This window comes from Lycium ferocissimum, chromosome 12 (assembly GCF_029784015.1).
Source record: "Lycium ferocissimum isolate CSIRO_LF1 chromosome 12, AGI_CSIRO_Lferr_CH_V1, whole genome shotgun sequence".
In the NCBI taxonomy this organism is placed as follows: domain Eukaryota; kingdom Viridiplantae; phylum Streptophyta; class Magnoliopsida; order Solanales; family Solanaceae; genus Lycium; species Lycium ferocissimum.
This window is the reverse complement of record NC_081353.1, coordinates 61550917-61562691: the sequence shown is the minus strand read 5'-3', so window position 1 is coordinate 61562691 and position 11775 is coordinate 61550917.

The following is an 11775-nucleotide window of genomic DNA, read 5'->3' as shown; positions in this document are numbered from 1 at the left end:
GAGGTGAGACGGGCCGGGGGTAGACGGGTGTTGTTGAGGCGGGGGGCGGGGGGGGAAGCGTCCCCGGGAGTATAGTCTAGAGTTTGATTCGGCGGCCGGATATGCGCCCGCTTATGTGGGCGATATGGTGACGGATGCACCGGTATGTGTGGGGGGGATGACTACTTGGTTGAAAGTTGTACGGTGATGGCGACGATCGAGGATGGACATCGCACGAATCGGGCACATGCCCGGGGTATGGAGGAGCGACACGGGCGTCGGCCGATAGAGATTATGATGGGGGACCGGCCCAAGAGGGCTAGATCTCGCGGGTGATACCCGGAGAGTCTCGGCGGGGGGCCTCAACGGCGGCCTCGCCCCCCACCGCCCGGCCCGGCCACGAGTACGCCCCCACGGTTCACGGCGGGGGAGAAGAGAGGTGCGGGATATTCGAGGGCGAGGCGAGCTCCCGGGGTTTCAGGCTCACAGTTGGACAGAGGTTCCAGTAGCCGGATGAGGCCGCCCAGACCTCTGTGTTCCCTTGTGGGAGGCATCACCCTGGGGAGTGTTATCGTGCCACGGGCGCTTGTTTTACTTGTGGCGGCCAGGGTCATTTTAAGAGAGAGTGTCCATACAGGGGCGGTCCAGGTGGTGCGGCCCAGCTTACTGAGTCAGTTGCCGGTTTGTCTTCACCTTCCGTAGCTATGCGCCCGACGGGGCGGGGCACACCGACACCAGCCGGCCGTGGGGAGGCCGCGGCGGAGCCTCCCGGCGGTCCATCGAACCGCCTATGTGCGTTGACCGTGGACGGGGATCGGGGAGGTGCCACCGGATGTGGGTACGAAGTAATTTAGACTCTTTAATTGGTTATCTTTGATTGATGTATAAACCGAAGTTTGTGATAATTGTAAAAGAAACTCCCCCGAGTGTTTATAAGATCCCGTAAGGCTAATTGTCATTCGAGGACGAATGTTCTAAAGGGGGGGGGGGGGAGGATGTTATATCCCGCATTTTGTATGTCGGGACAATCCGGATTGACTATGATAAGTTAGGGCCAAAACCATTCCGGGATACAAAGTCGAGACTTTTGACCTTCGATTTTATTTTGAGACATAAGTTGTTCATGAATTTGTTTGCATGGAACACTTAGGAAAATTTAGGACCAAAAGTGATATAATTGGAAGTTGAAAATCATGCATTTTCCTTGCTTTGGCCGTGTGGTGTGGGAGTTGGCCCATATAATTTGTGGATAATTTTAATTGGTCTAACACATGTGTGGGCCAAGGACACTTGTGCAATGCATATAATAGCACAAAAGATGACTTCTAAGTCATCTCCTTTCATTCCAACACTTAGAAAAAAAGAAGAAGTTGAAGAGCAACATCATCAAGGCTCTCGGCCAAGAACACCCAAAATTGAGGTCCAATTCTAGCCATCCCAAAATTATTTTGTTGATGCAAATCCACTAATTTGAGGTCCCTAAGTAACGTGGAAGTGTTGTTCGGGTCATCCAATCATCCGTTCTCATCCTTGCAAACCCTAGCCTAGTGTGGAGTTGAAGAAGAAAGGTGAGATTTTAATCATGTTTTATGTGTTATAAATGTTGTATGCATGTTGTAGTATGCAAAAATGGATGAAAATCATGAAATAGGGTATGTTGGAAGTGAGTCGTGTGCATGGTGTGTTAGCCGTGTGAGGTGTGTGTGTGTTGTGTTGTATTGGAGTAATGAATTGAGTGATCATTGTAGGGTGGAGAAATGAATGAGAATTATCAATATGTGCATGTTGGTATGTTGGCCGAATGTAACCTCCCATGTGTGACAAAGAATGAATTAATATTACTTATCGTTTTAGTTGTTGTTGTTATGAATTCTATGTTGACGATAAGAGTTTAATGACTCGAATTGATGTTGTAAGTATTGCGGGCTGATTTGGAGGATTATGTGCATTTAATACAATTTCCATAGTTATAAGAATAGCATTATTAGAATGTGGATTGTTGGTGCAAATCATGATTTGGAAGTGAGGAATGGGTTATAGTTGGGGACTGTTTTCGGGTGAGTTGGAGTATTATTTGGGATGTTTGAAATGTGGTATGACTTGTTTGAAATTTCATTGAATATTGTTGGTATGGGTTCGGGTTAGTATTTGAATGTATAAGCGTTGATGTTGGCTTGAAGGTAAGCCGTTGAATTGAAAATAATGAATGTTGTTGGATTATGTAGAAAGCGTATTTAATGCTAGAATTCGTTTTGAATTGATTATTGATGTTGCTAGGTTGGTTGTTGATGTTGTTGTTGTTGATTTGGCCGAGTTAAATTCTCGGGGTTGGCCTATTTACAGGGGAAATGCTGCCCAAATTTCTGTAGAATTAAGGGCTAATTTGGAATTAAATGCCCAAATGGCTATAGCTAATATTTGATATCCGTTGACGTATTTGTAGACCTTGGGGAGCCCGAGGCGTAGGTCGTGATTAGCTTGAGTTTGTAGTAGCTTTGGAAGCGTTTGAGGTATGTAAAGCTTGGCCCTTCCTTCTTTTGGCATGCCTTAGTCGTAAATAGGCTATGACACGAGCCTCGAGGAAAGTCTACTCTCGCGATCCGACCTTGTCTGTGATTCTTATTTGTTTCTTGGTATTCGTATGCTTGATATGATGAAATATTGGTCCTTATGTCTTTTGTATGTCTAACTTTCAAAAGTTGCATAAAAGTTTAGTTTTTAAAAGAGTTTTGTTCCTAAAGTTAAAAGAAAACTACGAAAGTCCGTAACTTTCACAGACAGAACCGGATCGCTTCGATATGCTCAAAAATGATTCTATGATGTATGATGACTACGTTTTCCATGGGCGGGCCCGGCTCGGGTCGACACCCCTCCGTGGGCCCCGCGACTTTCCTTATGTACTTCTGACGACTTTAGAAAGGCTATGACATGACTATTATTCCGATTTCAAGTACGATCAGTTTACTTATCTTTTGAGGTTGTAATAATGATTCGGTAACATATGATGACTATGATTTTCGTAGGCGGGCCCGGATTGGGTTGACGCTCGTCCGTGGGTCCCGCGATCTTCTTCTGTATAATTCTGATGGCGATTGAAAGAAAAATCTGATTTGACTACTGTTTTGGCTTGTAAATGATGGTTCGTTGTGATTAACATATTAAGTCTTGGAAATTGTTTTAAACTGTATTTGGTTACTCATAACTCTGTTCGTGTATTTTGTTGTTACATGTTTCGCCAAGTCCCGGGCCGGTTATGTTATTATGCATACTATGCTCTATTTTGAAGTATGATGTGTTCGGTACGCCGAGCCCCTTTCGGCCGGGTACAGTGTATATATGCTACGTTATATGTTATATGTATGGATTCTGGAATATGCTCAGTTGGAATCAGAGCCGGTGGTGGGGCAAACCCAATGGTGGGGCAAACCCAGGAGTGAGGTAACATTCCACACTGGTTTAGGCCAATCCCAAATTGGTTTAGGCCAATCCCACATTGGTTTAGGCCAATCCCACATCGGTTAATAGCATCTCATATGATCGGTTATGATGTTATGATGTGTTACGGTATGTATATGATGATCATTATATTTGCCTTCTGTACCTCATATGTATGATTTGTATGTCAGACGCAAGCGCTTTGGTATTTCAGTTATTATGTCTACTTTACGTATACATTTTTCGATCATGACTCGATTCTTTCGCACCTTACGCTTGCATACTCGGTACATATTTCGTCGACCCCATTTGTCTTCGGGGGGCTGCGTTTCATGCCCGCGAGTACGGATACGCGTTTTGGTGATCCACATTAGGATTTCCATTCTGCTTGTTCGAGTGCTCCGCTTTGTTAGCCAATATTTTGGGTTTATACTCTTCCGATGTACATGATTATGTTTATTCGGGTACGGCGGGGCCTGTCCGTCATACGATTACTCGTTGTTCCGTATTAGAGGTGCCGTAGACATAGATGTGGGTTATGTACAGTTTTGTTCGGATGCGTGAGTAAGTTGTGTTTGGGCGGCCCATCCGCCGTGGCAGCCTTGCCGGCTTCTGTGCAATACATGTTGTATGCGTCAGTTTGGGGCCACGTCTGATACGGATTTATGTACGGGTCATTTGTATGCCGAATCTGGTTAGTGAGCGCGTATGGGTGCCTAGCTCGGGCACTAGTCACGGCCTACGGGGTTGAGTCGTGACAACCTACCTACAGGAAAAGAGGTCAGAAGCGATATTTCCTAGACTCTGGCTCTATCGCACGATCTAAGACAGAAGGAAATATAACTTCCTAAATGTCCTGTAGCTTCCTGTTTATAGATGTGGTGCACAACACACCGATAAACAAGACTCTACTAGACACGGTCTGTAGACACTCCCGAGGATGAAGAGGCTGCTCGATACCACTTTTGTCACGACCCAACCCCGTAGGCCGCGACTAGTGCCGAGCCGGACACTCGTATACACACTTGTTAGATATAATCGAGTCCACCACTAGCATGATAAGGAACTCATATATAAAAGGGCAAGACGTCGTCTCAAAAACGTCGCATATATATATATATATATATATATATATATATATATATATATATATATATATATATATCAAGACAACATGTCTCTGTGGAGTCACAACTACCAACGAGATAACATCGTACATAAGCGGCAAGGCTATCATAACATGTGGGAACGCCCCGAACTATATATATATACGCGGGCGGATAAGGGGCTGCCACTACATACAACGTCCCAAAACATATCTATATATACGCAAGCCGACAAGGCTGCCACTACGAATGGGAACGTCCCAAAACATAAGTCGTATATACACAACTAAACAACAACTATATACAGACCCACACATATGTCTACAGACCTCTAAGAGTATCAACAACAACATAGAACGGGACAGGGGCCCGCCGTACCCCTGAATGAACACATATATACAACGAAAGGATCTATACCCAAAAGGCTAGGCTCCGGGACAATGGAGCACTCCAAGTTAGCTGAACAAAAATCCTAAGCTGGCGGATCACCAAAGCAAGAATCTGTACCTGCGGGCATGAAACGCGACCCCGAAGAAGGGGGGTCAGTACGAAATATGTACTGAGTATATAAAGCATGAAATACAGTAAATAGGATTATAACCGAAATAAGAAGTACATAAAATGAGTACAATAACCAAAATACCGAAATGCTTGCCTTTGAAACACAAATCATGCATGTCAATATCATATATCATATCCGGCCCTTTATAGGACTCGGTGAACATGGTCGCCACCCCGTCTTTGGCGCCATAACACGGATACTCCAAACACGACATAACTCCGTATCACGGCATAACTCCGTATCACAGCATAACTCCGTATCACAAAGATAGCACCATAACACGGCATAACACCATAATATATATATATATACCGTACCGCCCTCACAGTGAGGACTCGGTGAAAGATGTAATAACGATGCACGAGCAGAGTAGTGAATAATCATATGCATATAAATCATCTTTTGAGACTCAATAGATAAGTAGACTAACCAACGCTCGAGTATCAGGATGATAGCCATATTAAGTACTCTTTGAACATCATTATGAACTATATCAAAATGAAGCCTCTGGGATCATAGACATGTATCAAATTAATACGAAACAGCTTATGAAAGTTATGGTCATTAGTTATTATGAAGTCTTTCAAGAATAGGAACTTTTACGCATCGTTTACTATCCAATCATATAGAAACTCGAGGGCAGTAGCTCGACTATATTAAGAAGTCTAACATCAAGAAGTGAATAAGAATCATAAAACATGCTCGGAACTTATGAATAGAGTTACCCCAAAGCTCAAATCGTATCATACTTACATCTAGGATATGCCAAAAGAAAAAGAAAGAAAGGATAGGCTTTACATACCTTTAGCGTTACTCGCAACACAACACGTATACGCTGCCCACTAGTATCTCAACCTATATTAAGACGTCAAGAACTACGATTAAACTACGAAGAGATTCAAAACGCATTCTAATATTAGTAACTCCTTTCTAGACAATTAGACGACGTTCGCTTATATTCAAACCAACTACATACAACCAAGCTAACATCACTAATCATGCATTCAAGTATCAACCCGAGACTATTCAACATGACTCGAGGACACTCCGGACAGCCCGTACAACACTCCAAAATAGCCCAACCAACACATAATACAACATATAATCTTCCAAGTTCAACAAGAATAACAACAACACGTTCTTTCCTTCCAAATTCATGAACTATACCAACAATCCACCCGTTACAATATTATCCATATAAACGCAAGAAACTATATTAACAACATACTAACTTCTACAGCAGCCCACCAACGATTTCAACTCCAATTTGAACCATCAAACACTTTCATTTTCATCATAAAATCCATAACAACAACAGCAAAAATACCAAGCAAAATCAATTTACCATTTCCTACACAAGCAGCTCCTACACGGCTTCAACACCAACACACAAAGTTCCATGGATTTCATTTATTTCTACACACTACAACACGCACAAACCATCCATAATACATGCAAAAGAAGATTAAATCTTACCTTTAACACTTGACTTCTCAACTTGGCTAGAATTTGTGCCTTGTATCAATACTTGTTCTTGTTATCTAGGATCAACCCCACGTTGTTATACACCTTCCAAAGGGTTGAAATACTTGAAGAAAATCAAATTTGATCAACAATTCTCAAGCTTCAATCTCGGCCAGCCATGGCCGAGAGCTTCTCTCTCCCTCTCTAAATTTTCTAAGTTTGGTGAAGATGAAATATGACTTTCCTTGTCATCAATTTGCTATTTATATCACTCCTATATGTTGGACACATGTCCCACTCATGGCTTGAGCCAATCAAATTTGGCCAAACCATGGGTGGGACCCACACGGCCATTAACACCTAATTAGGATTAATTGAACATTAAAATAATCCCTAATCCCCACTTAATAATATAATTATGGTTAATTAACTCCTAATCTCCATTAATATTTCCATGCCAATTAAAATTTATAAGCAACTTGTGCATTAAAATAAAATCGGAGGCTAAAAGTCTCTACCTCGTATCCCAACATTGTCTTGTCCTTAACTTGTCGCTACCAGCTTTAAAATATCCCAATGTTTAAAAATACGGGATATAACAATCATCTGCAGGCACAATTCTGGAAGGATCTCCAGCGCACGTACGAAGCATTGACACATGAAAGACTAAGTGGACTGACTCCAAATCTGAAGGCAAATCTAACTCATAAGATACTTGGCTTACTTTGCGCACAATCTTGTAAGGACCAATATACCGGGGACTAAGCTTGCCTTTCTTGCCAAATCTCATTACATCTTTCATCGGTGACACTTTCAAGAATACCCAATCATTAACTTTGAATTCCAAGTTTCGTCGACGATTGTCCGCGTAGGATTTCTGACGACTTTGAGCTGTTAATAACCGGTCTTGAATAAGCTTGATCTTCTCCACCGCTTGCTGGATCAAGTCTGGCCCCAATAACTTTGTCTTCCCTACTTCGAACCATCCAATTAGTGATCTACACTTTCGCCCATATAGAGCTTCATACGGGGCTATCCAAATATTAGAATGGTAACTAGAACACACTAACAAGTTATCCTAACATCCTTATAGTTATAATATCCATACTGATCATTCATTCATTCCTCAACGACATATCTATATGTTCCTTGGTCTTTCCGGCTTTCTATTTATTTATTAGCGGACTATGAACTCTGCAATATTTCTTCTTTTGATCCATCAAGGTCATGATATATCTTTATTGCCTCTGAATAGATCATCTACCTTTGCTACATTTCATATAGGTTCGACCTTGATATCTTAGGAATCCACCTTACTGAGATACTCTTTCCTGACTACCCTCTCAAGCTTCGATTTTTAGAGATATGCCATATCTAGAATACTATATCCTTACTCAAGTTTTTTGACTTATATCATATTACTTTCCATTTCCATCCTTGACTATGATATGCTTAAACAGTTGAAGCCCTATAATAATCTGGACAAGCTTCTCATGTACTTGTATCATCTTTGGGATACATAATTCTATACCGTTCTGTTACCTTCCAGAATAAACGTATCCATCTTGGCGCTAGATTTATCCTTATTCTTCTTAGTATAACCAACCTATTTTACGCGAAGTTACTCGTCGTTATCCTTCTCCATTTCCACTACCAGCCTTTAATTCCTCATGTAAGTCTATCTGGTTCCACCTTACTTGCAACGTGACTTTAATTTCCTTTACCTCATGGATCTTCTGTACCTAAGATTCTCGTATCATATATAAGATTTTTCTCCCATGTTATCATACCCAATCCTTCTTTGTTTCTTCATTACTAGACCTTTCGTAGCATCTTTGTCTTGGAACTTCGGGTAAGACTCTCCTTGGAACTTTATCTCCCAACCTTATCCCTTTTATGGTGGTTCCCAATTCATTTTTGTTGCTATCATTCCAACTTCTAACAAAGCATACTCCTGATCCAATACTTGTCTCATCTTCGCCCCTTAGGGTGTTAGCCCATTATTCTATACTTAACATACCATTAGTTCTCCTTTTCCTTGCAAGTACATGCTCTCAGCAAATCCGTAAATAATCTTAGTCATGACTATTCGCCGTCTAAATTTATCTAGTCGGTTGCACATATTTGTAACGAGTCACATATTCTCGTAGACGTACTGATCCTGGATGGGCCTAAGCTTTTATCAAAAGGATCTTCATAGTTCCTTTACTGTTCTTCCAAGATCACCTTTCTCCTATTATTCGCTTTCCCATTTCATCACCGTGTTGGTATCTAGCGCCAATTTTATTCTCAGAATCTGCCCTGATTATTAATGTTCCTCCTTCTCTTTGCCACATAAACACTCAGTCTTTAGACAAGCCTCTTTTAAACTACAAATTCATCTACTTAATGAAGGGTACATCTTATATCAACTCGCGACTTTCAACTCATTCATCTACCATCATATAAACAATTCCTTCAAAGCATCGTTCACATCCTTCACTAGCTATTCAGCCTTATATTACTAACTCAATAATCTTATGACAAGAGGACTTCTAAAAAAGAATCTTTCTGTACCATAGTCCTAACTTTGTCTTATATTCATATATCCTTATACTCATACCTCTGTATAACATCCTTGCCAATATACTTTATACGATAAAAAGGCTCTTGTCGATAGCTGGCTCTTTTAGTAATGTACATCGTTCTCTTACCTCTTCTACCCCTTTATACTTATAAATCATTAGCATACTTATATTCAAGGGTCATATTTAAGCATATACTTATCCCTTCTATTTCTTGCTTCGAGAAAAAGTTACAACCCCCATCTAATCATACTGACATCTTATTAATGAAACACTTTGAAAGATGTAATCGACTCAAGTTTCGCCTCAGTCCGACCAACAATATAAGGAGTAACATATAGCAATATAGAACCCGGATCAACTAATGCATACTCATCATGAGAAAATACGGACAATGTACCTGTAACAATATCAGGTGGAGACTTCAAGTTCTGTCGACCAGTAAATGCATAAACACGGTTCTGAGGATTGCTCAAGCTGGATGCTCCCCCTCTACCTCTGCCACGGCCTACTAGAGTATGGGAGGTTTACCCAGGAGGGCACTGAGAGGATGAAGAACCAACTGCAAACCTCTTCGGTTGAGCCACACCTCGACCTACTCTTAAAGGACAATCTCTCATAATGTTGCCTGGCCACCCACAAGTATAACAAATATTTAAACCCAAGCGACACTGTCCTGCATATAACTTGCCGCACTAAGTACATCGCGGTGAAGATGGTCTCGCCTGGCTGGAATCACCCCTATACTAGGAACACAAATCCTGGAGCTCTGGCCCGGTCCAAAAGTAATAGGGTGATCAAATCTCTTATCCGCAAATTGAGAAGGTGCACTGGCCACTGATTGGCCTAAATGACTGGAATACTACTGCCTTTGACCCCCTCTGAACTCACTAGCAGCACCGGAAGATCTGGCCCTCTTACTCTGACCCCTATCACTATGGCCCGAACCCCGGCCACTAAGCCTGAGCGGCTACTAACTGGGTAAGCAAAAGGATGGTATGTCTTATCTCTTGGCCTGTGGCATCTGGTGGAGGAACTGGGGGTACTAGAGCTGGAGTTGAGGCCCCTTCATGCTCCTTTGAGATGGGTGGAGTATGAGAGGTCCAAGATGGAACCTCATTATGGAACTCACCCTCCTCTATATCTGCCGGCGGTTCCCGCTCAGTCCTCCTTCGAGCCACCCTCTTGCCCTACTGGGCCGCCGTTGCTTTACTCTCCATAGGCATCGCTGAAATCATAACACACGATTAGGATAAAGGGAATCCTGATAGCATAGCTCTATCGTACGATCTAAGATGAGAAAGAAAGGTCAATCATTCCTAAATACCCTGCAGCCTCCTGTTTATAAGTGTGGCGCGCTTTACACTCATAAACAAGACTTACTGGACACGGCTCGTAGACATACCCTAGGATGAACTGCTTTGATACCACTTTTCTCACTACCTAACCAGAGGGCCATGACGGGTACCTAGAGCTAACCTACCGAGCACCTCTGAACATACATCGCATATCCATTTCTAGGTGGACCACAAAGATAACTCATAGGTGTCAAAGTCTGTAAGGCATATGTCACTAGATAACGACACATTTCTATATAATCATCAACAACTATGCCCATCATCACAAGATGTCATGGCTACCAAAATGTTATACAACAATATGAACTGATAAGGTTATGGACATCTAGCTATATACATCTGTCTACGAGCCACCATATAGAATACATAAATCCATAAAGACAGGGCAGGACTCCGCTATGCCCAAGTATATACACAAATGAGTAATACCAATAGACTGTGGCTCCGAAGCAAATGGAGCGCTCCTGAGACTCTGTTGATGAAGCTCCTAAGGATCAGATCTATCTCCCTACTTCCCTGTGGGCATCAGCGCAACGTACGCATAAGAAAGGACGTCAGTACGAACAATGTACTGAGTATGTAAGGCATGAATAGTAACATGATAAAAGCACGAAGAATAGCATAAGATAAAAGAACCGCTTATACCTCATGATACCTTTTAAGACATTCATCATGCTTACTTAACCTTTTTCTAGAAGAAACATTTCATATATCCACATCCATACCTATACAATATCGGTACCCGGCCATAATAAGGTTCGGTAATATTGGTACTCGGCCATAATAGGACTCGATAATATTGGTACTCAGCCATAATAGAACTCGGTAATATCGGTACCCGACCATAACAGGACTCGATAATATCGGTACCCGACCATAATAGGAATCGGTAACATCGGTTCCCGACCATAATAGGACTCGGTAATATCGGTACCCGGCCATAATAGGACTCGATAATATCGGTACCCGACCATAATAGGACTCGATAATATCGGTACCCGGCCATAATAGGACTCGATAATATCGGTACCCGGCCATAATAGGACTCGGTAATATCAAATAACTATATACAAATACATAAATACATATAGCATGCATGAGAGCCCAATTAATAATTCACTATTCACACATTCATGACCCATTTCTTATATTCTTTTTTAATCCGAGTGTTTCAACTTCCAAATACTTTAAACAGCATGAAAACATCATAAAACTTACCTTAGATGGTGTAGGATTGAACCTTGGTTGCATATACCTCACTTGAGCAAAACCCTAGATTTTCCTTCACTTGAATTCTTTGCTTTTGA